Consider the following 27,940-nt stretch of genomic DNA (forward strand, 5'->3'; position numbering starts at 1 on the left):
CCTCCGCATCCGGGACCGCTCGAACTGGCTCAGGAGATAACAATGTGCTGCAGTGTGCAGTGTGTGTGTGTGTGTGTGTGTGTGAAAGAGAGTGTAAGGAAGTATGTAAGCTAAATGCAGTGATAGATTGAATTGTGATTGTGTGTGTGTGTGTGTGTGTGTATGAGAATGTGTGTGTGTGTGTGTAAGGAAGTATATGAGCAACAGTTCTCTCCAAAACTAATGAAACACCCTTTGGCACACCCAGCGAAAGGCCTGTCGTGATGCTCGTTGCTATCTTACACCTCATCAACAGTCTATTTTTATGCCTTGAACAAGCATCATTAAAATAACATTGGAGTTTAGGAATATATTAACGCTGATGGGCGTGGTGGTCTGGAAGTGAGGTGTGTTCAGGTACATTTCTGGCATGTTTCTATCTTGGTGGTGAAAAATAGATCTGCGCTACTGACCATGTTAAACCACAGCAAAAGCTCAATCATGACTGCCCTGGTGAAAAAATATATACTTTATTGTACTTAAAACATATTGAGAAATGTCTAAGTGTGCTAAAAATATACAAACAGATTTATTTACGTATATAAAATATATTAGAAGTACATTAATATCATGCTTTCATCAAATGTTTAAAAGTAAACTTTGTATAGTATATGGTGTATTTAAAAAAAATAGACTACTATGCCACTTTTTTCGTTTAATGTAATTCAATATACACAAAAGCGCTGCACTGTTAAGATACGAACAGGCCAAAGTCAGAGCACACCTGCCTCTTAAAGGGAATGACAACTGGCTCACTGATTGGTTTATTTCACGCTACGCCCAAAATTAACCACACCCATGATTAATTAAGAGAATTAGTGCACACGTTTTGAGCTGCACAAGGCATATTTTTTGCACCCTCATGATACCAGATCGCTAGAATATGGCCCAAAATGTTCCTGTACACTTAATTTTCTGAGTTTAATTTACATCAATAAAGAATAATGAGCCCGTCCCAGAATAAGCCATGCAACCTTAAACCATGACACTACCTCCACTCTGTTTTACAGATGAGCTGGTGTGTTTGAGATCATGAGCAGTTCCTTTCTTTCTCTAAACTTTAGCCCTTCTATCACATGGTAAATATGAATATTTGTCTCAACAGTCTATAATCAGTCCACAGGCTTTTCTCTGTATTTCTTGGTAAAAGCAAGCCTGATCTTCCTGTTCAGCTCATGAAGCTTCTGTACTTTTGTTTATGAAGTCTTCTGTGAACAGTAGATTGTGATTCCTTCACTTCTGTTCTCTGGAGGTTGTTGCTGATGCACTAGCAGTTGTTTTAGGGTTTTTATTTATAGCACTCACAGTCATTCTGTCATCAACTGCTGTGGAATTACTTGTTTTACCTGTTCTTTACCTGTTATTTACAGTAGTACACCAGTGACGACTTTCTTCTTCAGGACATTCTAAACAGTAGTTCTGGCTATGGACATTATTTGAGCTCTAATGTTTCTGATACACCTGAGCAACAAAACACACCTGACAGTCACATGTTCCAATACTCATTAGAAAAATGGTGGGTTCAGGCAGAAGGTGCATAATTTTCTGAACTGTGTTTCAGATCCAGATATTCACGTTTTAATTGTAAAATTTGATGATTTGAGATTCTGTGTGTGTGTGTGTGTTTGTGTGTGTGTGTGTGTGTGTGTGTGTGTGTGTGTGATGTCACTGATCACAGCCCATCTGCCACCCAGTGAAGGGGTCTAAAGAAAGAGCATCTGCTGAAACCACTTCAGCGATGGGTACACACACACACACACACACACGCACACACACACACACACACGCACACACACACACACGCACACACGCACACACACACACACACACAGCACAGTGTTTCCATAAGGAGAGCAGAGCTCTGTCTGGGTGAGATCTCCAGACTGGACCCTTTTGTTTCTATGTTTACACTTCACTGCAGGGAACAGACTCTCACTTTCTATCTCTCTCTCTCTCTCTCTCTCTCTTTCGGTCTCTATGTCCATTTCTTCCTCTCTCCCCCTTTCTTTTCCAAGATATTTCTTTATCTATATTTTTATATTTACTCTCTCTTTTTTACTTTTTTCACTCTCGCTTTCCTTTCCAGTTCTATCTTTCTTCTCTCCTCCCTTACTGTAACATAATTTCCCTTAGTCTCTTATATCTCTTTTCTGTTTCATTCTCTCTCTCTCTCTTTCTTTCTCTCAAATTTAATTTCGTGATACAGAACTGTAAATAGCAAATTATGGAACAAATAATATTGCATACATAATATAACAACATTTCTAAATAAAGTTCTTATATAGATTCATACCCACTTTTTCACACCTTGTATACTAAAAGACATATACAGCTCTGAGAAAAAAAAATAAGAGACCACTTAAAAATTATGATTTTCTTTTATTTTCCCAAATTGAAAACCTCTGGAATATAATCAAGAGGAAGATGGATGATCACAAGCCATCAAACCAAACTGAACTGCTTGAATAATTTTTGCACCAGGAGTAAAGCAGCATAAAGTTATCCAAAAGCAGTGTGTAAGACTGGTGGAGAAGAACATGACAAGATGTATGAAAACTGTGATTAAAAACCAGGTTTATTATACCAAATACTGATTTCTGACTCATACTCTTTATGTGTATGAACTTGTTTTCTTTGCATTATTTGAGGTCTAAAAGCTGATTTAGTGCAAATAAATGCTCTAAATGACAATATTTTTATTTGGAATTTGGGAGAAATGTTTTCTGTAGTTTATAGAATAGTATGTTTTTTGTATAAGTGCTGGTTAGGAAGGTAGCATGGGGGAAAGACAACACAGCGATGTGAGTGAGGAGGAGAAGACATGTTCAGTAATGTGTGATATGTACTCATCAAGCTTGCATCACCAAGCCACAAAAATGCACCAGAAAGGCACCAAAAATGCTGTCTGGGGACTGTATTGGTCAAGACCTGGATAACTAGCTGGCTTACTTTATGAAATAGGTTTTTGAAAAGGTTTTTGTCTGGTTGATCAGCTTATAAACCACCATGACCATCAAATACCAGCTTGGATCATCTACTGTAAAACCAGATGTTAGCAAAAACACTCTTAAGCTGTACTTTTTAGCAGGGTTCCTATTCAAGAACTAATTAGTATTAGTAATAAGTACACACCTCAGTGTCCCTAAAAATCCTTAACTACAAAACAGCGCAGACAATCAGGATGACAGCCCCCTGCTGCTGCTGCGGGAGATAGCTGGCCTGGTGGTCTTCATTGTTCTGTGACCTTTTCAGCGGGACGGTCAGCAGGATATTCAGATGAGTCGCACTTCTTCTGTCTCCCCTTTCTTCCTCTCTCTCTCTCTCTCTCTCTCTCTCTCTCTGCAGCAGACTGCTTTCTACAGGGAATTATACGGGTGAAAGTGATGAAAGTGAAAGTGACTGGCCTTCCAAAATTACTCCAAAAAGGGCATGAACAACTCATCCAGGAGGTCACAAAATAACCCAGAACAACATTTAAAAACCTGCTGGTCTCACTTGCCTCATATAAGGTCAGTTTTAATGATTCAATAATATTAAAGTGAGTGAAAAAAGAGACTGGGTTCCAAAAACACTGCTGACCAAAAAGAACACAATGGCTCATCTTACATTTGCCAAAAAATATCTTGATAATAACCAGGAATTTAGGTAAACTTTTTAATACCCCTGATTTAGGACGAAACAATGAATGAGCCATGGCCTCAATACTTTTTTCCTTTTAGTGTAAAGACTTCCAAGAACAGCCAAAACTGTAACAGCAGCAGCTCCCAATTAATACCACTGATTTCAGAAAAAACACCGTCCATCAGTTTAACAGGGCTAAAGATCCAGAAAAGACAAGTTTGAGCGTTTTTCACTTTATCGTTCGCCCCCAAAACTCCATTACCTGCCTGTTAGTCCTCTTATTGGTCACCTTTCTCTGAATCATAGCAATATTTAATCCCAGCCTCTCTGCAGTGATCATAGGTGTGGTTAAGAGTGGATGTTCAGAGCCGACTGGGCCACAGGCCAAAGAGTTTCATTACCGTCATATTCTCCTCTCGCCTCAGCCTGCCCTCAGTGTATCCCTGCCAACACAGCCTATACTGATACACCTAATCATCTCCTAATAGCCAATACATCCCCATACCCATCTATACTCCAGATCCTGCCAGACCATAATGTCTGCCTGCCCTCCTTCTTCTCTCTCTCTCAGTGCATTTCAGGTCAGTTCTGCTCCAGATAGCATTATTAGCATAACAATGTCGCCACAGCATTATTACAACAATGGCAGCATCAACATTGACAACAAAAATGGCAGCAGTAGTAAAACAACAAGTACAGCTGTATTGCAGTACACTGATAAAAGTAATATTTTTTAGACTTAAAGGTCTCATTCTGCTAAAATCCATTTTTTCTTTCTTGCATGCTGCATATGAAACTGTTCCTCAACCTCCAATGTCTGCAGTAGCAAGTAAATCCTAGAAAATCCTCAGAAATACGAGTTGATCAGAGAGACGTTAGGTTGTCTACGTCAGCCAGTGACTTCATGGCCTCCCCCACCTCGGCTCAGGACCGTCCACAGGAAGCGCTGAACCTCGACTTACAGCTTCTGTTTCTTGTGTAAGTAAATATAGGTTTAAATCGGATCTCCGGTTGATTCCGCATTTAACAGAGACCTGAAATATACACTAGGGAAGCACGGTTTGACAAGGCAGCACAACTCGACAAAACATCAATCAAAGTGAGCGCCGTTCACGTCGGTACGATATAGAGCTCTATAGACTCTGGGTCTTCGACGTGGTGAAACTGCCCAAGCACCCAATCACCAAATCTGATGTAAAAGTTTAGTAGCGTTAGTTTAGCTGGAAGAAATTATTTCAATGCCGGTGGGGGGAGTTTAAGGATTAACTTTACCTAGAACTCAGTGCTTTATCTTCTCATTTAAAACATTTAATCCTTTGAGTTTTAGAGCTGTAAAATTGACTGTGGGGGGAAGGCAGGTAGGTGTTCTCTGCTGCAGTGCTGTTAGCCAATCAGAGGTGATATATTTGCATGTATGAATATGCATGAGCAAGAGCCAAATCCTGTCTTTCTTCAGAGACCTCTAATTCAGTGATCTAAAGCAGGGCTAAACAGAAACCTCAGAGCACTTTTTTTTTTTTTACAAAAAAACAGCTCACATGGCATTCCTTCATTCTAGGGACCAAAACTAGATATTTTAAAATGAATGAAAAAACAATGGAACAAGACCTTTAAACTTAACATGATTTTAAACAAAGGACTAGATGAAGGACTAGAAAATGACCAACACAATGAGCTTTTGTCTCTGACTTCACTTCTACATTGTGGTATATCTATTTTACATCTACAGTTAGGTAGGAGTGGACAGTGAGTCAATACAGTGTTTAAAAACACCAGTTAATTCACTGAGGTCCATCCATTATTTCTGCTGTAGACTGAAAACATTTGAATTTGACATTAAAGGACTAGTAGGAGACAAAAGCTTAACATTTTATCTTTTATCATCCAGATATTTACATCTGGATCTGATACACAGGTCAGAAGATTCATCAGCTTCTGTCTGAACCCACCCATTTTTCGGTACCACTTTAAAATAAGACTACCTTTATAAAGGGGTTATAAATGGTTTACAATTAGTTTATTAATGGTTACTAATTAGGTTGTAAATGCCTTAAAATCATTAATAACCAGTTATAACACATAATTAGAAAGGGCAACAGTATAGATGGCTGTGGGTTCACTATTTGACAAACAACAGGTCATTGTTGCCCTTTCTACGTATGTGTTATAACTGATTATTAATGATTTTTAAGGCATTTACAACCTAATTAGTAACCATTAATAAACTCATTGTAAAACATCTATAAACCCTTTATGAAGGTAGTCTTATTTTAAAGTGATACCCATTTTTCTTATGAGCAAAAGTATTGGAATATGTGACTGTCAGATGTGTCCTGATACATTAATTATTCAAACAATAAACAGTGCCCAGTTTCAGATTTGGGTTTTATCTGTTCAGACTGTGCATTATTTATAGTTAGAGGAGTAAAACCAACATGAAAACCAGAGAGCTATACGAGTCTATGGGTGAAAAACAAGCAACTGTGAAGCTGGAAGAGAGAAAATCAGTCAGAACCATTAGAGCACAAATATTGTTCACAGCCAGAACAACACTTTGGAATGTCCTGAAGAAGGAAGTCGTCACTGGTGTACTACTGTAAATAACAGGTGATGAACAGGTAGACAGGTAGAGGTTACAGTACAACCTCCAGAGGGCAGGACTGAAGGAATCACAATCTACTGTTCACAGAAGAAAGACTGTGACAAAACAAAAGTATAAAAAGTACAGAGGATTCACCAGAAGATGAAAACCACTAATAACAAGGTAAATGCAGAAGTACAGAAATACAGAGAAAAGCCTGTGGACTGATTATAGACTGATGAGGCAAAGATTAACCTTTACTAATGTGATGGAAAGGCTAAATTATGGAGAAAGAAAGGATCTGCTCATGCTTCCAAACATACCAGCTCATCTGTGAAACAGAGTGGAGGTAGTGTCATGCCTTAAGATTGCATGGCTTCTTCTAATTCATCAAGTTTGCACTGCCAAGCCCCAGAGAGATGCGCTTAGTTCCTAAACAGATATAAAAAAAGACACAGCACATCACCATGAAAACATCATCCCAACTGTAAAGCATGGTGGAGGAAACATCATGATTTGGGCATGCATTGCTGCGCTAGGTCTTGCGAGCTCTGTGTTTGTCCTAAGGAGTCCTAACAACCACAACAACATAATGTTGTGTGCAGTGCAATATTATGAGTAAAACTGTGCTCTTACCCTGCTGATTGAACCTTCACACTCTGCTCTTACTGGTGCAATGTGCAATTAATGAAGATTGGCCACCAGGCTGCTCCAATTTAGCCATGAAACCTGCCACACTAAAATGACAGGTGTTTCAGTTTTATTGTCCAACCCTGTATATATATAAAATTAAGAAATATTTACATAAGAGTACAAATATACGTCTTGTTCCTGTCTTTTGTAAGTAGCACACTTCTAGTATCTAGTATACTTTGTTGGGTATGTAAATATATATATATATATATATATATATAAAATATATTGTCCTACAATTTTCAGCGTGTTACAAATTTATTTTAATTTAATTTACTTTCTAAAAAGTTATAGGATGCATTGTACTTGTAGTAAGTGAACTACTGTAACAGGAGTTTTTAGCACACTTTGCTAAAAATGAACAAAAATATAATTGGAAATTTATTTTTAGAAGTATTTTAGAAGTATATTGAATTACGTTGAACTAAAAGTGTACTTCATAGTAATCTATTTATTTAATATACTCTATATTATACTTTTTAGTATGATCTAAGTTTACTTTCTTAGTTTACTTGATGAAAGCATAATTTAATGTACTGTTAAATCTTTTAGTATATTTACAGCTGTTACACCTTAGCCTGTGTCTGTCCAGTGTCTTTCCTTTTTTGGTTCCTTCCTGCTCCTGTCCTCTGTTCTCGTGTTTTGTTTACCTGTCATGTTTCCCAGCCATGTGCTACTGTGTTTTGGTCATGTCTCCGCCTTAGCCCCGCCTTGTCATCTGTAACCCCTCCTGTCTCCTTTGTAACCCCGCCCCCTCATTACCTCCACAGGTGTCCCTAGTGTGTGCCTGTGTATAAATACCCCATGTGCTCCTTTGTAGTTTGTCGCATCTTTTGTCTCTATTTGTCATGTTACTCTGTCCAGATTGTGTTCATCTGTTTTGTTTAGCCACAGACCTGCTGTGTTGTTTGTCCTCAGTGTTTTAGGTTTGCTTTATTTAGTTTGTTTCTTTGTTTGCGTAGCTTGCTTGTTTGGTTCAGTATTTTAGTTTATCCTCTGTTTCATAGTGTTTTGTTTTAGTTACCTTTTCTTTTTATATTCCCTAGTGTTCTTTTCTTTGTTAGTTTAAATATGGAAAATAAAAAAGACTTGCGTTTACATCCTGCCTCCTCCTCGTTACATAAGATGCGACCCACTGAGGATGTAGCAAGTCTTTATTCGGCGATGCAGGAACAGCAGGAGTTTTTGGAGAGCCTTGTTTCCATGCTTCAAGATGGACAGCCGCTGGTATTACCCTCATTGATGTCTTCCCCCGGTGAATATGATGGGGAACACGGGACCTGTGAGGGCTTCATCATGCAGTGCTCCCTCTACCTCGACCATTTGTTGTGCCCTACCCTTCCAGAACTTATAAAGGTACTTTTTATCAAGACTTTACTGAGGGGTAGGGCTTCACAATGGGCGGACATTGTGTCGGACCAAAGGCCTGAAAAGGCAAAGACGGTGGAGGGACTCTTTGAGCTACTGAAGCTCAGATTTTCAAGAGCACCAGCCGCTCCCGCTGCTCCAGCCTCAGCTCCAACTCCAGCACCTGCTGCCCCAGCTCCAGCACCTGCTGCCTCAGCCTCAGCTCCAGCACCTACTGCCTCAGCCTCAGCTCCAGCACCTACTGCCTCAGCCTCAGCTCCAGCACCTGCTGCCCCAGCTCCAGCTCCAGCACCTGCTGCCCCAGCTCCAGCTCCAGCACCTGCTGCCCCAGCTCCAGCTCCAGCACCTGCTGCCCCAGCTCCAGCTCCAGCACCTGCTGCCCCAGCTCCAGCTCCAGCACCTGCTGCCCCAGCTCCAGCACCTGCTGCCCCAGCTCCAGCTCCAGCACCTGCTGCCCCAGCTCCAGCTCCAGCACCTGCTGCCCCAGCTCCAGCTCCAGCACCTGCTGCCCCAGCTCCAGCTCCAGCACCTGCTGCCCCAGCTCCAGCTCCAGCACCTGCTGCCTCAGCTCCAGCTCCAGCACCTGCTGCCTCAGCTCCAGCTCCAGCACCTGCTGCCTCAGCTCCAGCTCCAGCACCTGCTGCCTCAGCTCCAGCTCCAGCACCTGCTGCCTCAGCTCCAGCTCCAGCACCTGCTGCCTCAGCTCCAGCTCCAGCACCTGCTGCCTCAGCTCCAGCTCCAGCACCTGCTGCCTCAGCTCCAGCTCCAGCACCTGCTGCCTCAGCTCCAGCTCCAGCACCTGCTGCCTCAGCTCCAGCTCCAGCACCTGCTGCCTCAGCTCCAGCTCCAGCACCTGCTGCCTCAGCTCCAGCTCCAGCACCTGCTGCCTCAGCTCCAGCACCTGCTGCCTCAGCTCCAGCTCCAGCACCTGCTGCCCCAGCTCCAGCACCAGCAGCTCCCGCTGCTCCAGCCTCAGCTCCAGCAGCTCCCGCTGCTCCAGCCTCAGCTCCAGCTCCAGCAGCTCCCACTGCTCCAGCCTCAGCTCCAGCACCAGCCGTGCCTGCCGCCCACGTGGTACCCACTGCCTCTGACCCTGTGCCCGCGGCTCCGGCCGCCTCTGACCCTGTGCCCGCGGCTCCGGCCGCCTCTGACCCTGTGCCCGCGGCTCCGGCCGCCTCTGACCCTGTGCCCGCGGCTCCGGCCGCCTCTGACCCTGTGCCCGCGGCTCCGGCCGCCTCTGACCCTGTGCCCGCGGCTCCGGCCGCCTCTGACCCTGTGCCCGCGGCTCCGGCCGCCTCTGACCCTGTGCCCGCGGCTCCGGCCGCCTCTGACCCTGTGCCCGCGGCTCCGGCCGCCTCTGACCCTGTGCCCGCGGCTCCGGCCGCCTCTGACCCTGTGCCCGCGGCTCCGGCCGCCTCTGACCCTGTGCCCGCGGCTCCGGCCGCCTCTGACCCTGTGCCCGCGGCTCCGGCCGCGGCTCCGGCCGCCTCTGACCCTGTGCCCACTCCCAGAACTTTGTATGCCCCCAGGCCTATCCCCAGGCCTGCTCCCAGGTCACGGGCTCCTAGGCCCGCCCCAAGGCCCCCGGACCTCTTCCCAAGAACTGTGCCCAGGCTGGCCCCTCTAACTACCCCACAGACTTTAGCCAGTCCTGGGCATCCCCAAGTTTTGTTTGTTCCTGTATCTCTCCCAGTTGTGGTTCCTGTGTCCGTCTGTGTCCCTGTGCCCTTGTCTAGTTGTGTTTCTGTTCCTGTCCCAGTCACTGTATTGGTTTCTGTCCCCATCCGAGTTATGGTCCCTGTTCCTTTATCTAATTTTGCCCCGTCAACTGCCCAGTCTTTTGCTCGGTCCCCTGTTCAGTCCCCATATGCATCCCTGGTCCAGTCTGTTTCAACCCCTGGTTCTGTGTTCGGCCCTGTTCCACCTTTGTTTCAGCCTCCTGTCCAGTCTTCGTCTATGTTAAGTGTCCAGCCCCTAGTTCAGTCTTTCGTCCAGTCTAAGTCCCCTGTCCAGTCTCAGCCCTCTGTCCAGTCTTTTGTCCAGTCTAAGTCCCCCGTCCTGTCTCAGCCCTCTGTCCAGTCCTTGTCCCCTGTCCAGTCTAAGCCCCCTGTCCAGTCTTTGTTCATGTCCCCTGACCTGTCTGCATCCCTGCCCAACGTCCAGCCCCCTGTACAGTCTGCATCCTTGTCCAATGTCCAGCCACATGTCCAGTCTCTAGTTCAGCCCCCTGTCCAGTCTGTGTCCTTGTCCAATGTACAACCCTCTGTCCAGTCTCTGTTTCTACCACCTGTCCAGTCTCCGTTCCAGTCCAAATTAGTACCCCCTGTCTAGTTTCCTGACTCTGTTCCAGCCCCTGTGTTCGTCCCCAGGTCTTGTCTAGCCCTGTCTTTTGTTTTTCTGTTCCCTCTCTCTCGGCGCCTCTGGTAGTGGCGCCGTTGAGGGGGGGTAATGTTACACCTTAGCCTGTGTCTGTCCAGTGTCTTTCCTTTTTTGGTTCCTTCCTGCTCCTGTCCTCTGTTCTCGTGTTTTGTTTACCTGTCATGTTTCCCAGCCATGTGCTACTGTGTTTTGGTCATGTCTCCGCCTTAGCCCCGCCTTGTCATCTGTAACCCCTCCTGTCTCCTTTGTAACCCCGCCCCCTCATTACCTCCACAGGTGTCCCTAGTGTGTGCCTGTGTATAAATACCCCATGTGCTCCTTTGTAGTTTGTCGCATCTTTTGTCTCTATTTGTCATGTTACTCTGTCCAGATTGTGTTCATCTGTTTTGTTTAGCCACAGACCTGCTGTGTTGTTTGTCCTCAGTGTTTTAGGTTTGCTTTATTTAGTTTGTTTCTTTGTTTGCGTAGCTTGCTTGTTTGGTTCAGTATTTTAGTTTATCCTCTGTTTCATAGTGTTTTGTTTTAGTTACCTTTTCTTTTTATATTCCCTAGTGTTCTTTTCTTTGTTAGTTTAAATATGGAAAATAAAAAAGACTTGCGTTTACATCCTGCCTCCTCCTCGTTACAACAGCCTACTTAGACATTTCTTAATATTTTAAGTACACCTAAGAATACCGTATTTTTCGGACTATAAGGCGCACTTAAAAACTTTTAATTTTCACAAAAATTGACAGTGCGTCTTATAATACGGTGCGCCTTTTGTATGGATTTTACTCGTCAGGTTGTAAGGAGCAGTAAACACACACTCCGTGCAGCGTTATAGAGAGTTTCAGTGCTATACAGAGTCCAGAGCCGTGCAGCTCCGAGGCTGAGCAGCAATAGCATTAGCTAGATGCTAACCGCTAAGCTAGCTAGCTTATTCACTGAGATCAGTATTATCTAAATTTTACTCGTCAGGTTGTAAGGAGCAGTAAACACACACTCCGTGCAGCGTTATACAGAGTTTCAGTGCTATACAGAGTCCAGAGCCGTGCAGCTCCGAGGCTGGAGCAGCAAATAGCATTAGCTAGCTTATTCACTGTTCAGAGATCAGTATTATCTAAATTTTACCCGTCAGGTGTAAGGAGCAGTAAACACACACTCCGTGCAGAGCAGCAATAGCATTAGCTAGATGCTAACCGCTTAGCTAGCTAGCTTTTTCACTGTTCAGAGATCAGTATTTTCTAAATATACTGCTGGAGCAGTATTATTAGAGTTAGATGCTAATCGCTAAGCGTTCACCGTTCAGAGGTGAGTTATCGGCCTGTAAGTCTGTGCTGCTTTGCCTGGCTAGCATTAGCTAGATGCTAAGCGCTAACTCTCTCAGAGGTGAGTTTTATCAGCCTGTAGTCTGCTTGTTTACAGTGTTAAAACAAGCTACGGGGGACAAATCGCTAGCTAATATCTCACTGTCTTACCAGAACACGCAGGATTACTCAGTGTAACGCTGTCGTTTAAGTTTGGGTTAACTTTACTAGTTTAGGTGACTAGCTAGCGTGCTAGCGGATAGCTATGCTAACGCTGGTGCAGCAAGCCTTAGTGGACATCTGGAAATCTAAGCTTACTGTAAATAAACTGAAGCACGTTACTCACCCAAATAAACAGTTTTCAGGAGAGGAATCTGTGTAGATTAATATCCAGCACTCGTTTGACTTTGAAAGAGCTAGATTTATATATACTGAGACGCTCCACCGGCAAGCGACCACCCCCGGTGGGGGGAAGGGAAACATGGCGCCACCCCTGTTCACTTTGATATAGGCACCCTTTCTAGTGTCACTTAACGCGCCTTATAATGCGATGCGCCCTATGTATGGAAAAATAGCAGAAAATAGGCGTTCTTTGATAGTGCGTCTTATAATACGGTGCGCCTTATAGTCCGAAAAATACGGTATATATATATAATTTTTTTTTTCACCAGAGTGATTAGTGTCTAGATCAATATTTGGTCCATCATTCTACACATCCAACACTGAACCTCTGATTTTTGGCTGTATTGTAGAGATGGCGCTTCAACACAATCTGAACAAATTCCCTGAATACGGTTCAATTTTGTCCCATTTATTTCTCCCATATCAGCTGCCAAAGTTGAAGCCGTTTGTCACCGGAGAGAAGCCCCTCAGAATATAAATGAGTGAATTAACGTGTCCGGAGTGATGGGCAGCATGCTGGACTAAATCTCTTTCAATTCCTTTTTTAAGGCAGTCTGGGCAGAAATTGGTTTACTGGGGGAGGATTTAGTCATTGGGAGGCCAGTATTGTCCTTTAAAGTGGGATAATTTAACTTATGTTTTTAATAAATGTTTAATAAACAGTAATCTTAGTGTTGAGCACATGAATCAGGATTACTGTTATAATATAATAATAATTATGTATATGATCAGTTTCAGTGACCACTGGTAGGTCACTGTTATTCCATTCACTCTTGGAACTTGCAAGGGTGACAGTTTAGACCTTGGCTCATGGTTTTAACCAATGAACCAAAAAAGAACCAGTATTGGAACAGTGGGGTCAATCCGATTATTTCTGGTGCAGACTGAAAATATTTGAATTTGACATTAAAGGGTTAATATGAGACAAAATATCAACATTTCAGCTTTTATTTCCAGGTATGTATATCTGGATCTGATGCACAGTTCAGAAGAATCAGCACCTTCTGCCTGAACCCACCCATTTTTCTTATGAGCAAATGTATTGGAACATGTGACAACATGTGGAACATTAATAACAATAAACAGCGCTGAATCTCTACACACAGTTTCAGATTTGGGTTTTATCTGTGCAGACTGAGCATTATTTATAGTTAGAGGAGTATAACCAACATGACAACCAGAGAGCTTGACGAGTCTATGAATAAAAAACAAGCAACTGTGAAGCTGGAAGAGAGCAGATAGAAAATCAATCAGAACCATTAGAGCACAAATATTGTTCACAGCCAGAAATACTGTTTGACATGTCCGCAAGAAGAAAGTCGTCACTGGTGTACTGAAAAACAGGTGATGACTAAGGTAAATCCCATTACAGAAAGATAACAGAAAGAGTGAAGGTATCGCAATCTAATGTTCACGAAAGACTTTATGAACAAAAGTACAGAAGCTTCACCAGAAAGATTAAAAACCACTATTAGCAAGTTGAACAGGAAGACCAGGCTGGAATTTACCAAGAAGTACAGAGAAAAGCCTGTGGACTGATTATGGACTGATGAGAAAAAGATTAACTTTGATTTAGCAGTGTGATGGAAGGGCTAAAGTTTCGAGAAAGAAAGGATCTGCTCTTGATCTCAAATATACCAGCTCATCTGTGAAACACAGTGGTGGTAGTGTCTTGATTATTCTTCACTGATGTTTCATTAATGAGCTTAGGAGAAACATTTTGTCTGCACTGCAAAAAAATCCATTGGCAAAAACTAGACATAAAAATGTATGCAAATTAAGACAAATATATGTATATTAAGCAAAAAAATCTGCCAATGGGTTAAGCAACATTTTCTTAGTAAGATTTCTTAAAAAAAGAAGTCTCAAAATGAGTGAAGTAACACTTAAATCAAGCAAAAAAGTCACTGTTTTTGGACACAAGAATCAGAATAATTTGATTGCTGCTTGATTGTGCTTATTTTGAGTTCACATTACTTAAAATAAGGTACAAATTCTAAGTAAGAATGATTAAGATAATTATCCCTAAAATAAGCAAAATAATCTAACACTTACACAATGCTTAGTAAGACAAAAAGTCTTATCAGAGAAGAAATTAAGATTTATTGCCTTAAATTTTGAAAATTCAACTTGCTAAGGTTTAGTTTTTTGCAGTGTGTTAATTTAAAAAAAAGATGAACTCAAACTGATTGGGAGATCCTTCTTAAAGAAGTAAGATAATGACCCTAAACCCACTGCAGCCTGGAAAAGCACCACAGAAGAAGAAGAATGCAGAAGTTTAGTGATGTCAGTGGATCACAGACATGATGTTGTTATTGCAAGCGAAGGATTTGCAACTAAATATTAAGTCTTATTCACTTTAATTTACTTTAAGTTGATCAGTTCCAATAATTTTCCTCATAAGAAAAATGGGTGGGTTCAGACAGAAGGTGCTGAATCTTCTGAACTGTGTTTCAGATTCAGATTTAAATACTTGGAAATAAAAGCTGAAATGTTGGTCGTTTGTCTCATAATTATCTTTTAATCTCAAACTCAAATGTTTTGAGTCTACAGCAGAAATGATGGGAATGGCATCACTGTTCCAACAATCCAGTAATCCTCAAAACAATGCTCTAGCTTTTCATGTACAGTTGAAACAGTCACTTCAGTAACTGAACATTAGATGTTTAGATGATTAGATGAATTTATAAAGTCTATGTGTGTAAATTCGATATCAGCTTAGATCAGCTGAGCTTTCTTCCTCACTGCTACATAATGTTCTGTGATGGATTTGGTTTTCAGTCTGTCTCAAACATCCACGTTTGTTTTCCCACAAATGATCCGACATCAGACCGGCTTCATCTTCCCCACAGCAAACAAAACAAGCCCCGACAGCCGGCTTTATTTACTGCACAACTCCTGCAGACACCAGAACATCAGCAGGACAGTCACAGACAGATAAACACAGACACTAATGTTCTCTCTCAGAGTCTGCACTTCAGCGCTTCATCTCCAGTCTCCACTTTCTGTTCTTCAGACAGTGACCTGCAGCCGACAGATTTACTGCTCTACTGCAAATACTGAATTATGATCAAATATTACATACCATATTCTCCTCTTTTCTCAGTCTTCTCTGCTCAAATCCTTACTTTTCCAAAGTTGTGCTGACTTCTTAAATCTTCTCTTCTATAAAATTTTCTGTTTTCAAATTTATCTTCTTTTTTTTCTCATATATCAAGATTTTTTTCTACTGAGTCTTCTCTTTTTGAAGCTTCTCTTCTTAAATCTTTTCAAATCTATGTTTCTCTTTTTTAAATCTTCTTGAAACTTTACTTTATTTTTTCTTCTCAAATATTTTCTTTCTTCTTTAATTTCTGCTTCTCTACTCAAATATGATCAAATCTTTGCTTCTCTTCTCAAATCCTATAGAATCTTTTCCTTTCTTCTAAAATCTTCTTGAATCTTTGATTCTCTTCTCAATTTATTTTGAATATTTGGTTCTCTTCTTAAATCTTTGATTCTCTTTTTAAATCTTCTCAAATATTTGATTGTATTATCAAATCTACTTAAATCTTTGATTCTATTACCAAATCTACTTAAATCTTTGATTCTATTACCAAATCTACTTGAATCTTTGATTCTCTTCTTAAATCTTATTAAATCTTTGCTTTTCTTCTTAAATCCTCTTAAATCTTTGATTCACTTTTTAAATCTTATTAAATCTTTGATTCTCTTCTCAAATCTTATTGAATCTTTGTTTTTTTCTTAAATCTTGTTAAATTTTTGTTTCTCTCAAATCTTCTTGAATCTTTGATTCTCTTCTAAAATCGTTTTGAATCTTTGAATCTCTTCTCAAATCTTCTCAAATATTTGCTTCTCTTCTTGAATCTTTGATTATTTTCTTAAATCTTTGGTTCTCTTCTCGAACCTTCAATTCTCTTCTCAAACCTTTGCTTCACTTCTCAAATCTTCGATTTTAAATGTTTGATTTTCTTCTTAAATCTTGCTTCTTCTTCGCTTTTCTCTTGCCATCACTTACCCTCTCTTCTTCAAAATTATTTTCTTATCTAATCTCCTCTCTTTTATACTTTTCTTTGTCTTTTTTGGTCATTTTTTTTCTCATCTATGCTTTTTTGTCTTTGTACTCTTTTCTTTTATTAGCTTTAGTGAAGAGAGTGAAGCTGCTATTTTATGAGCTGTAGGTTTGTATAATAAGATTTTCTGCATTGCAGTAATGAAAACCTCCCTCCTCGTGATAAGCAGTCTTAAAATAATCCTATTCTTCCAATTCAAGGATCAATCTTTATAAATAAATCAAAACTACACCTAAACCTTCTCACTGACTGACATTTCTGAAAGGTACAGTGTAATTTACAGTCCAGAATAATCAGCCAAGTCAAGAGAATGAGCCATACTTTAGCAGTGCATTGTTATTTCTTCAACTAGAGCCGATTTTTCGTTACAGTCAGTCATAAATCTGAGCCTAGGAGCTCTTTATATTAATAATAAATCAGACTTCAGCTCCACCAGTAACACAAACACACAGTAAACTCCACATGTAATAAATCAGCAGGGTTATGGGTTATTTATCATATAATAAACATCAAAAGTGTCAGTACTAGCCTGAGAGAAGCAGTCCATCATATAATAAATACTGTAAATATATATATATATATATATATATATATATATATATATATATATATATATATATATATATATCACAGTTGTGGGTTCAGCTCACAGTTCAGCTCACCACACAATTCATCAGATGCTGTAATTTATTTAAAATTATTTTCTTATCTCATGTCTTCTCTTTTATCCTCTTATTCTAAAATCTTTGAGTCTCTTCTTAAATCTTTGATTCTCTTCTAAAATGGTCAAATCTTTGCGAATCTTTCTTCTCAAAATTGTACTTCTCTTCTCAAATCTTCTCAAACCTTTAATTCTCTTTACAAATCTTTACTTTTCAAATCTTCTTGAATCGTTGATTCACTTCTCGAATCTTTTATTCTTTTTTAAAATCTTTTTAAATCATTGATTTTCTTCTCAAATATTTGCTTCTCTTCTAGAATCTTTTATTCTCCTCTAAAATGGTCTAAAATATTTGATTTTCTTCTAAAACCTTTGATTCTGTTTTTAAGTGTTTCATATTCTTTTTGAATCTTTGCTTCTTGTTTAAAATGTTTGCAATTCTTTGCTTTTCTTCTCAAAATTGTGCTTCTCTTCTTAAATATTCTCAAATCTTTAATTCTCATTTTAAATCTTACTGCTCAAATGTTTTTGAATCGTTAATTCTCTTCTCAAATCTTTGATTCTCTTCTAAAATCTTTTTAAATCATTGATTTTCTTCTCAAATCTTTGATTCTCTTCTTGAAACTTTTAATTTCTTCTAAACTGGTCTAAAATATTTGATTCTCTTCTCAAATCTTCTCAAATATTTGCTTTTCTTTTAAAATCTTTGATTCTCTTTTCAAGTCTTTGATTCTCTTCTAAGTGTCTAAAATGTTTATTTTTTTTCTAAAACATTTGATTCTCTTCTAAAATATTCTAAAATATTTGATTCTCTTCTCAAATCTTTGATTCCCTTCTAAAATCTTCTTGAATTTCTGATTCTCTTCTAAAATCGTCTTAAATATTTGTTTTTCTTCTAAAATCTTTGATTCTCTTTTCAAGTCTTTTATATTCTTTTTGAATCTTTGATTTTCTTCTCAAATTTTGCTTCTCTCAAATGATTGATTGATTGATTCTCTTTTTAAATTTTTGCTTTTCTTCTTAAATCTTCTCAAATCTTTGATTCTCTTATCAATTTTTTTTACGAATCTTTGATTCTCTTCTAAAATCTTCCCAAATTCTAAAATCTTTGATTTTCTTTTCAATTCTTTTATATTCTTTTTAAATATTTGCTTCTCTTCTCAAATTTTATCAAAACTTTTCTCTTTTTGAATTTTCTTCTCCTCTCAAATCTTCTCGAATCTTTGATTCTCTTCTCAAATCTTTGATGCAAGACACTGAGGTGTCACTATTAGACTATTGGAGAATAATCCATGAGCCAGCAGTGTACTGTGAGCAGGATCCTGTGGGTAGCATCTTCTGAGCACTGTTGAAGAACAAGAGTTTGACCAACACAAACTGAGCAGAAACAGATGAGCTTCTGCCTATCCGGTTAGAGCAGCTAGATAGGAGTGTCTAATAGACAATGAGTGAACACAGTGTTTAAAAACTCCAGCAGCACTGCTGTATCAGATCCACCCTTATACCTGCACAACACACACTACTAGCACACCACCACCACCATGTCAGCATCACTACAGTGCTGAGAATAATAACCCACCACCTAAATACTGTAACACATGCTCTGTGATGGTTCTGTGGGGTCCAGCTTATTGGCATGGATAGGATGTTTTAAACAACTGCTGTAGATAAACTCATTTCAGAGCGGCAGCACCACCACAAACCATTAGATGATGCCTCAAGCCATTAAGACTCTAAGGATCCCAAGGAACCCATAGGTTATAAGAGTTCAAATATTCATTCCTCACATTAATAAGTACCTATTTCATAAATGGAAATATCTCATCAGCTCCTTTGTGCATACAGAAGCACTTTGAAGTCTGTAATTATTGGTGACTCCAGACCTTCAGTTTCTTTGCATCATTTTTTATCTTTATCTTTTTTTAACCTTCTTCATTGGTCAGACCACACAGGACCAGTTGTGTGGTTGTGCTGGTATGAGTGGATCAGATACAGCAGTGCTGCTGGTGTTTTTAAACACCTCAGTGTCACTATATCACTGTACCATATCCTAACCATTGCAGAACAGGGCAAAAGGAGGATAGTAAAACATGCAGAGAGAAATAACTACAGGAGGACTACAGTCTGCAATCATACAGCTCAGGAAAAAAAATAAAAGACCACTTAAAAATGATGAGTTTCTTTGATTTTACCAAATTAAAAGCCTCTGGAATATAATCAAGAGGAAGATGCATGATCACAAGCCATCAAACCAAGCTGAACTGCTTGACTTTTTTGCACCAGGAGTAAAGGCATAAAGTCATCCAAAAGCAGTGTGTAAGACTGGTGGAGGAGAACATGCCAAGATGCATGAAAACTGTGATTAAAAACCAGGGTTATTCCACCAAATATTGATTTCTGAACTCTTAAAACTTTATGAATATGAACTTTGCATTGTTTTCCTCGCATTATTTAAGGTCTAAAAGCTCTGCATGTTTTTTTGGTATTTCAGCCATTTCTCATTTTCTGCAAAAATGCCCTAAATATTTTTATTTGGAATTTGGGAGAGATGTTTATAGAAAAAAAACCTAGTATACAGAATAAAACAATAATGTTCATTTCACTCAAACCTATATACCTATAAATATCAGAATTTGAGAAACTGATTCAGAAATTTAAGTAGTCTCTTAATTTTTTTTCAAAGCTGTAGAACTGTAGAACTATCACACAATGTAGAGAATAAGTAAAACGTGTGTATATAAAGTGGGTGTACAGTACAGTATATATTGTAATAAATAGGTAGTCTTGTATTATATACAGTGTATATACAGTATAATGCATTAGTGTGTGGAATAATAAAGCACTTATTCACTTTAATTCACATCAAAATGATTTATAGTTACTTTATCAAAACAAGTGTTACAACTACAATTTAAGTAAATCTGAAATTAATACCAGATTAATGGCAGCTGTTTACCTCCACTCTACTCCACTGTACCCTTTTTTTAATACTGTAAATTCTTTTCTTCACTTAATCACCAATTTAAATATGAAACAATATAAATTTGATTGGGTTTTAAGCCTCAGCTCAGAGTTTAAAGCGTAAATTCATGCGTAACCCAGCATGTGGAGGGAAATCGCCTGTAGCTGAACCCCCCCTCATTCTCATTACCCAGGCAGCAGCAGGATGGCAGATGATGGGTTGCCCCGGTGATGGAGGGATGAGGAGAGAAATGAAGTGTCCTACCTGATCTCACATCCTGTGGAGTAGAAAGTAGTGTGTGCTCCGGTGCTCGCTGCACGGCGGCTGGATCAGGAGCGTTGAGCTGCTGCAGCATCCAGCTCTCAGCACTACTGCAGCAGCCAGAGCGAAAGAGAGAGAGAGAGGGAGGGAGCGCGAGAGACAGAGAGAGAGAGAGAGAGAGGCAGACAGATTCGACTGAGGTGTGAAAGGGGAGGGGTATTTCAGACACATGTGTTTGTACGCTAATGGACCAATAGGATGACGTGTAAGACCCCATTTCATTCAGCCACATGTGAAGACATTATCACATAAAATAAAAAAAAAGATACAGCACCTTGTGGCCTTTATCTTGGTGCAACAGTTTTAACTCCCAAAGTGTTCCAAAGTCTCCAATTTAGCAAATCATTCCATTTAGTCAATTCAAGTCCCTTTTTAATATCTTAAACGATTTAAACCTTGTACTAACACTTCTCAAATATGGACCCACTATTGTGCCAACACCTGGGTATACCTGAGTATAATATCACTGATTATAATCTGCCAAAGCTGTTGTGCCATATAATACCCCGGTTGCCGAGTATAATATGGGAGTCGGCGCAAGTTGCGTTTGCCAACACACCGGTTGCTGAGTATAATATGGGAATCGGTTCAAGATGCTTTTGCCAATTCTCGGGTTGTTAAGTGTAAACCATCAGCCCAATACCAATCTCAGCCAATGCTGCTGATTCTTCACGCTATCTGGGCAGAAGTCAGTTTTGGTTCTAAAGGGGGGCTGAGAGGGCGTTGCCCCCCCCCCCCAAATGTTAGCCACTTTGCCGCTTTGTATATGTGTTTACACACTAAGAAAAGTAAGTACAGATTTGTACTTAAAACAGTACAAAGCTTGTCGCTGGGGCTGTACCTTATATTGAGGTACAAAAAGGTACCTTTCAGTGAAAGTCCTTTTTTGTACCCATGGTTTTTGTGCCAATAAAGATTATAAAGATTATAAACATCATCATCAACTAAATACGGCTCAAAAACTTGATGATCCAAAATTGTCTGTCTTTCAAATAAACAGTGTGCAATTAAAATATATATTGTTTATTAGTACAGTGATACAGAATACTGAATGTACGTTTTGGCTGGTTAAATGGTACAAATTTGTACTTATTGCTGTTAGAAATTCCTTTGTACATCAGAGGGAACAAATCTGATCCTGTAGTAGTTAGTTAGTTAGATAGTAGGGGTGTCACGATTCTCTAAATCCTCGATTCGATTTCATTTTCGATTTGAGGGTCACGATTCGATTCGATTCTCGATTTCCTTTTTTTTTTTCTTGTTATTATTTTATGCCTCATAAAATTTAAATAATATATTTATTATTATTATTATTATAAATATTATAAATATTATTATTATTATTTATTAAGATATATATATGGTAATGCCATCTAGTGACTTTTTTTGGTAGCAACAGTGTGCACTATTAAAACAAGCAGTTTATCAGAGCTGTGTGTGGATGGCTGGTGAAACTGCTCACTTACATGAAGCTGCAGTTCTTCATCCAACCACTAGTCGGAGCTGCAGCAGCAGCACAAGCCCCGCTCTCTTCACTCAGTCACTACTTCAGTACAGCCCAGCCACGGGCTACAGGGCTCAGCCAGTCCGTTTTTACTGTTTCTGTAAACAAATAAAGGTTTTAACCCCACTAACCGGATAATACAGCTCACTACAGTTCATCTTTCAGCCCAAGCAGCTAACAGCAGCAGGTTAGAACAGCCGACACGGAGTCACTGCTCGGATTACATTATAAACAGGTCAGTTAGCGCGCTGCTAACCTCAGGATGTTTATAACTACGGAGTTTAGTGGACACACCACGGCCGCCAGGTAAGTCTTTTAAAGGCTAATGAAGACTATTAAAGGCTATTAGAGGTAATTGAAAGCATTATTGGGGGGCAGAAATCAGTACAGGCTGGTTAGATAAGTGATGTGGTGAAACTGTGACTAGCGCTGTCACAGTGATGTTTATTAACGTCATTAAAACAGATTTTGTCAGGTATTGTCTTATAAATATTTACACATAACTTATATCTCTCCTGAAAAGCTTTTATTTTAGTCAGAAACACGCTTGTGTTTACTTTATCTGAGAGAAAGATGTTTTTTTAATTCAATGGAAAGCAACAGGTGTAGTCAATTATAAGTTTAAGATTTTTAATCCACCTCACTGTGATCTATAGTCAGTGTTCTCAAGTCACACTGACACGCATTTCAGCGAGTTCACACGCTCTCACCTGCGCGCACCCACCCCTCCGTTAGATACAGATACAAAACCTGCGCGCCCAACCCCCGCCCCCCCTCCCCCGTTGGACAGATAAAAAACAGTGATCACACTCCCGCCGACACTCAAAACTTGAGAGCCCTGTCTATATTTCTATAAATCCGTTTTCAGTTTCTCCTCCGTGGTTGAAAGGCAGCTGTCTCTCACACAGCAGAACTGAGGGCGGGGCTGCGCTCATGCAGCGTTTCTCTCTATTTAAATGAATAGGATGCGCTGTGTTGGTGCCGCGCCATTTGCGTAGCGCGCTGCGCTATTTGCGTAGCACGCGCGGGAGGGATCGTCGATCCTCTTTTTGACTTCGATACTCGAGACCATGACCTCATTTCGATTCGATTTCGATAAAATATCGAGATCGTGACACCCCTATTAGATAGTAGTGTAGTAGTTAATTGAAAATAGATACCTGTTTATTTATGTGCACTTGTAATCTGTACATTATTTGTTATACTGTACAAATGTAAAAAAAAAAAAAACTGAATTGTACACGTACATTTTCCATTACATCAACTGGAAAATCCTACAATCCTTAACTAGATTTTTCCATTAAAGTACAGTAGATGTCTTCCTTATTTCTTTTTGTAAATAATTTCTTCCTTTTGTCAGTATTAAAAGAGGTTTATAATGTAAAAACAATCTGTAAAAAGAGAAATTCTGTTGCAATTCAGGTGAAAAATATGTCAGAAAACACATTAATTTACTAATCATACTATACTAATCACTTATTTCTATTTCCACTTTTGAATATTATATTCTCAGCCTATGACTAGACACCTTTTCACATAACAGAGTTGTTCTATCAGTATATTTGTAATTTAACCAAGGTGGGGTATTAAATTTATTACAATTAGATCATCTTTATTAATTTACATAATAAAAGTGTACTCTTCAATTATTTTGCCTGAAGTTTGAAGACATACAGTATAACTATCATGCCCACCCATTATGCTCTAATGCCCACCCAAGCAAAGCAGTTTAGAACTGCTTTATTTATGTAGCTTGCCATCAGCTGCCAAAGCCCTGAGAGAGCACAAGTGGCCTTGCTCTCTCTGGGTGGGTAGATGGAACTCTCTCCCCACATCAGTCCTAGGGTGATGTCGATCAGCACAAAGCGTCTGTGAGCTGATGTATCGGAACCGAGTTGCTGCACTTTCCTCAGACGTGCTGGCTGCTCGGCAGTTCGAAAAGAGGCGGTGGCTGACTTCACATGTGTCGGAGGAGGCATTTGCTAGTCTTCACCCTCCTGAGGTTGGGGCATTACTAGTGATAGGGGGAGTCTTAATGAATGGGTTGGGTAATTGGCCATGTAAATTGGGGAGAAAATGGGATAAAGCCCAGCTAGCATATAGCCACACTAATCAACACATAGTAACTTGCTCTTATAGCCTACAACACTAAGGCCAGGCAGTTATATACCTATTATATAACACATCTTAGCATTCAGCATTCTGTAGCAGATGTAAGGGGTTTGCTGGACCTGGTTGACAATGGCATCAGAAGCAGGGCAGGAGATGGTTTGCTTTCTTTATAAAGGGAACTGAGGTCCCCAGACATACAGACCTAGATCAGGCAATTGCTCCACGATACGAAGAAAAATGCAACAACTGTGGAGTGTTCTCTTCTGCCCTTACCAGAGCCCAGAAACCTCTAATCACTGGTGTCCACAAAGTCCCCAGAGTCATTAATGACATTACGCTGCCTCTCCTCTTTAACACTGTTGCTGTGATCTCAGTACTGAACCTGGACACCTATCAACGGTTCTTCCTGCACAAGCCACTATAAATCGCCCTCCACTACAGAGATCGATATTGTCGGCTCACTCCATCTGCCAGAGAGACATGGCAACAAAGCAGGTCTCAGGTTCAAATACCATGTGACACAGCATGGGGCCTTTACCTTTTCAGTGGTTTGGGTTTTACCCAGCTGGATGCCGTTGGTTCAGAGATTAACTTCACCAGCCCATGGTGAACACAGTGCAATATTCGACCCCTTTGCCATTCTCTTTAAACACTTTGACAGAACCTGTGACATTGATTAGGATTAGGTTGTGATTTCGCTACTGCAGGGGAAGTCTTACCACGGTGCTCTTTGGTGGTTCTGTAAACCACAGTGTCATCAAGATACATGTCTGCACCCAGAATGCCCATGAGGATGGAGGTCACCATCTTCTGAAAAAAGCCAGGGGGCCAAGCTTAGACAAAAAGCAATGCTTTTGTACCTGAAGATCCCGTTTGAGTGATAAAGGCGTTGAGATTGTGATGGCTGTCTGTTTGCAATGCCACCAAAAGGTAGCCTTGGTGGAGATCCAAAGTGGATCTGTGGAACTTGGCATTCCTCTTCAGTCTTCAGGATTAGGTACTTATCAGTTCTTAAGTGCACACAGATGCACTTAAGAGGAGGTTTCTGGGCTCTGGTAGGGGCAGAAGAGAACACCCCACAGTTGTTGCATCTTGAGGCATCATGAAGAAGCAGCAGAATATTCTATTAAACAGGTTGGTTCCTAGCTCATAAAAAAAGTAGAAGAGAACGTGCAAATCTGCGTGCACTTAGGAACTGATAAGTACAGGGGTTGGACAATGAAACTGAAACACCTGGTTTTAGACCATAATAACTTAGTTCTGGTGGAAACAGGAGAGTTGAGGTGAACTGGGCATTCGTGGTTTTATGTTCTTCCTCTTGCATCCACGGTTAATCCTGTTGTATGTGGTTCGTCCTTCTTGGTGGTAAGCTGACATTACCCTGGATACAGTGGCTCTTGATACATCACAAAGACTTGCTGTCTTGGTCTTGCCCACTGTACAGTTTGTAATAGTGATTTTAGCATTGCTCAAGAGGACTAAATGATTGCAAAAGGCATGTTGAGGGAAGTTAATGTGACTACAGTCTGGTCCAAGAAGGTCAGTCTGGTCAGAGTATCTCCTTACCTCAGGGTGAGAGATGAGATCGGTTCTCTTGCTGGAACTGCACCTGCATTGCGTGAGGGCTCTGCACTTTGGTCCCAAATTTGTGGACAGACCTCAAACAAGCTCTGCAACACGACAACCTTAAAATACCTCCGAACCCTGGAGGCCCTCTGCAAAAAAATAATAGGGAATGGGTTGGAGTGCTGAGTGATGGCCTTGGCTTTATCGTTCCAGCAAACGGTGTGAATGTCACTGACTGATGGTAACACTTTGCCTTTGCCACAATCTTTTGTCTGGTAGTTCTGTCATCGCCTGCAGCAAACAGTGAATCTTCTAGTGAGGGTACTTTCTACAAAGCTGTGATGAAAAATAGACCATCCTCTTGCCATGCTATCTTACTCTTACCCCATGACTTGCAGAAAGTCATCGGGTAGCAGTATGTAAATTGATCATGAAGTGTTCCCTCAGGGCTTGCGTTGGAGTCTGGGAGTTCTGCTCATTTTTTTCTCCTCCAGGATCTCACTGTAGATTCTAGAATAAAATGCCTGGCAAGCTCTCAGAGCTCATAGCAAAGTTTCACCACCTGAGGTCAGGAAACCCATTACCGAGTGGCAGATGACACAGCTTAAGCCCAGATTTCTGCATTTAAGGGCAGGAGCAACAGTGTTAAATGCTGAGCTTCCATCTATAAATAGTGTCCTACTGTACGTGTTCTAGGACAGTATATACATCTAGGAATATGGCAGGAATACCATCTAGTGCCCTATTAAGATAGTAGTAAGTGAACTAAAGTGGGTCAGGAGAGTCTGGAGAGAGGAAAGTGCAACTTAAGTACAGTAAGAGGGTAACAGGCTTTTCTAACACTTGTGGTCAATGTACTGTACTAGAGCATCTCAAAAAATAGAACATAGAATATAGATGTGTTACACACAGAGTGATCTATTTTAAGTGTTTAAGTGTGTCTTTTATTGTTGATTGTGGCTTACAGCCAATAAAAACCCAAAAATCAGTGTCTCAGAAAAAATGAATATTATTTAACACCAGTTTAGTAGTGTGGGCAGTGTGCCAAGTCCTGCTGGAAAATGAAATCTGCATCTCCATAAAAGTTGTCAGTAGCAGAGGGAAGCATGAAGTGCTTGATAAAACCCAGTGGATCAACACCAGCAGATGGTGAGACATGTCTCTCCAAACCATCACTGACCATCAGTAAATTTTACATTTCATTTAGAAACCAAGGAAGAATTAAGAGAAATTAGCGGGACATTCTAAGTTTGAAGAATTTAATAGTTTTGACTTTAGTGCTTTAGCCTTTTATTTGGTAAAGAAATAGACAAAAGGTAAAAGAATAGAATATTCCTTGTAGTACTCTGTAGAATACGTTTTTAAAGTATCTTTTTAATAAAATAAAATAAAATATAAAAAAATCATTTTATCCAATTATTCCTATATTTTTGGTCATTTCCAGTTGAAATACAGTAGCTTGGACTAACTCATCACCTCTTCCTCTGAGTCACATGAAGCCAGCCAACTGTTATCATCAAATTACTGCTGATATAACATAATTGCACAACTCAACACCGTTTCAGGAGAGCACTAACCGCCAGTTCTGCTTCTTCTGCTAACAGATGGTCACATTGGGCACTTCCACTGCTGATGAGGGGGCTGGAGAGAGTCCAGAATAGAGGTGATGTTAATGGGGATGAGCAGTTGGTGGAAGCTGCTGGACAGTCTGGCTCTCACTGTGTGTTTTCTCCTCAGAGATGAGTTGTGTTGGTACAGGTGCTGCACTGTCTACTTCTTGTCTCTGAGCTGCCACGTAAATACTCCTCCTAACAAGAACAAACAACAGATATGTCTCCAAACACCACTGAAGCAGAATTGACATTTTCTTTCTTTCTTTCTTTCTTTCTTTCTTTCTTTCTTTCTTTCTTTCTTTCTTTCTTTCTTTCTTTCTTTCTCTCTCTATCAAATCACTGTCAGAATTAGTCACTCTGTAAAAACTGGTTAGACTGTAGATTTATATTGGATTTAAATCACAGCACAGTTACTGTCAGACTGTAAAAACTGCACACTCTGCAGATTCATGCTGGATTGAAACTATTTACAGTTATTAATATGGGACTTTAAAGATTTGCACACTGTAGATTCATACTGGATTAAATCACAGCAGTTTTTTTTCCTTTTACTGCAGATTAATTCTGGGTTTAAGTCAAGTCACAGTTATTACTGTCAGACTGTAAAAACTGCACATTCTGCAGATTCATACTGGATTTAAACTATTCACAGTCCTTAGTATGAGACTTTCAAAATGTGCACACTCTTTGGATTCATACTGGATTAATCACAGCACAGTTATTACTGTTAGACTGTAAAACAAAATGCACACTCTGCAG

General features: G+C 40.2%; 1 protein-coding gene across 1 annotated transcript in view; it reads right to left on the minus strand.

Annotated features, from left to right (window-relative positions):
- Positions 1 to 20,420, minus strand: part of LOC111192561 (cortexin domain-containing 1) — a 49,876-nt gene extending 29,456 nt beyond the window's left edge. Inside the window, exon 1 of the mRNA XM_022670135.2 lies at positions 20,330 to 20,420. The gene's annotated coding sequence lies outside the window, so the exon portion shown is untranslated. The remainder of the gene's footprint in view (positions 1 to 20,329) is intronic.
- Positions 20,421 to 27,940: the final 7,520 nt, after the last annotated feature.

This window comes from Astyanax mexicanus, chromosome 16 (genome assembly GCF_023375975.1).
Source record: "Astyanax mexicanus isolate ESR-SI-001 chromosome 16, AstMex3_surface, whole genome shotgun sequence".
NCBI lineage: Eukaryota > Metazoa > Chordata > Actinopteri > Characiformes > Acestrorhamphidae > Astyanax > Astyanax mexicanus.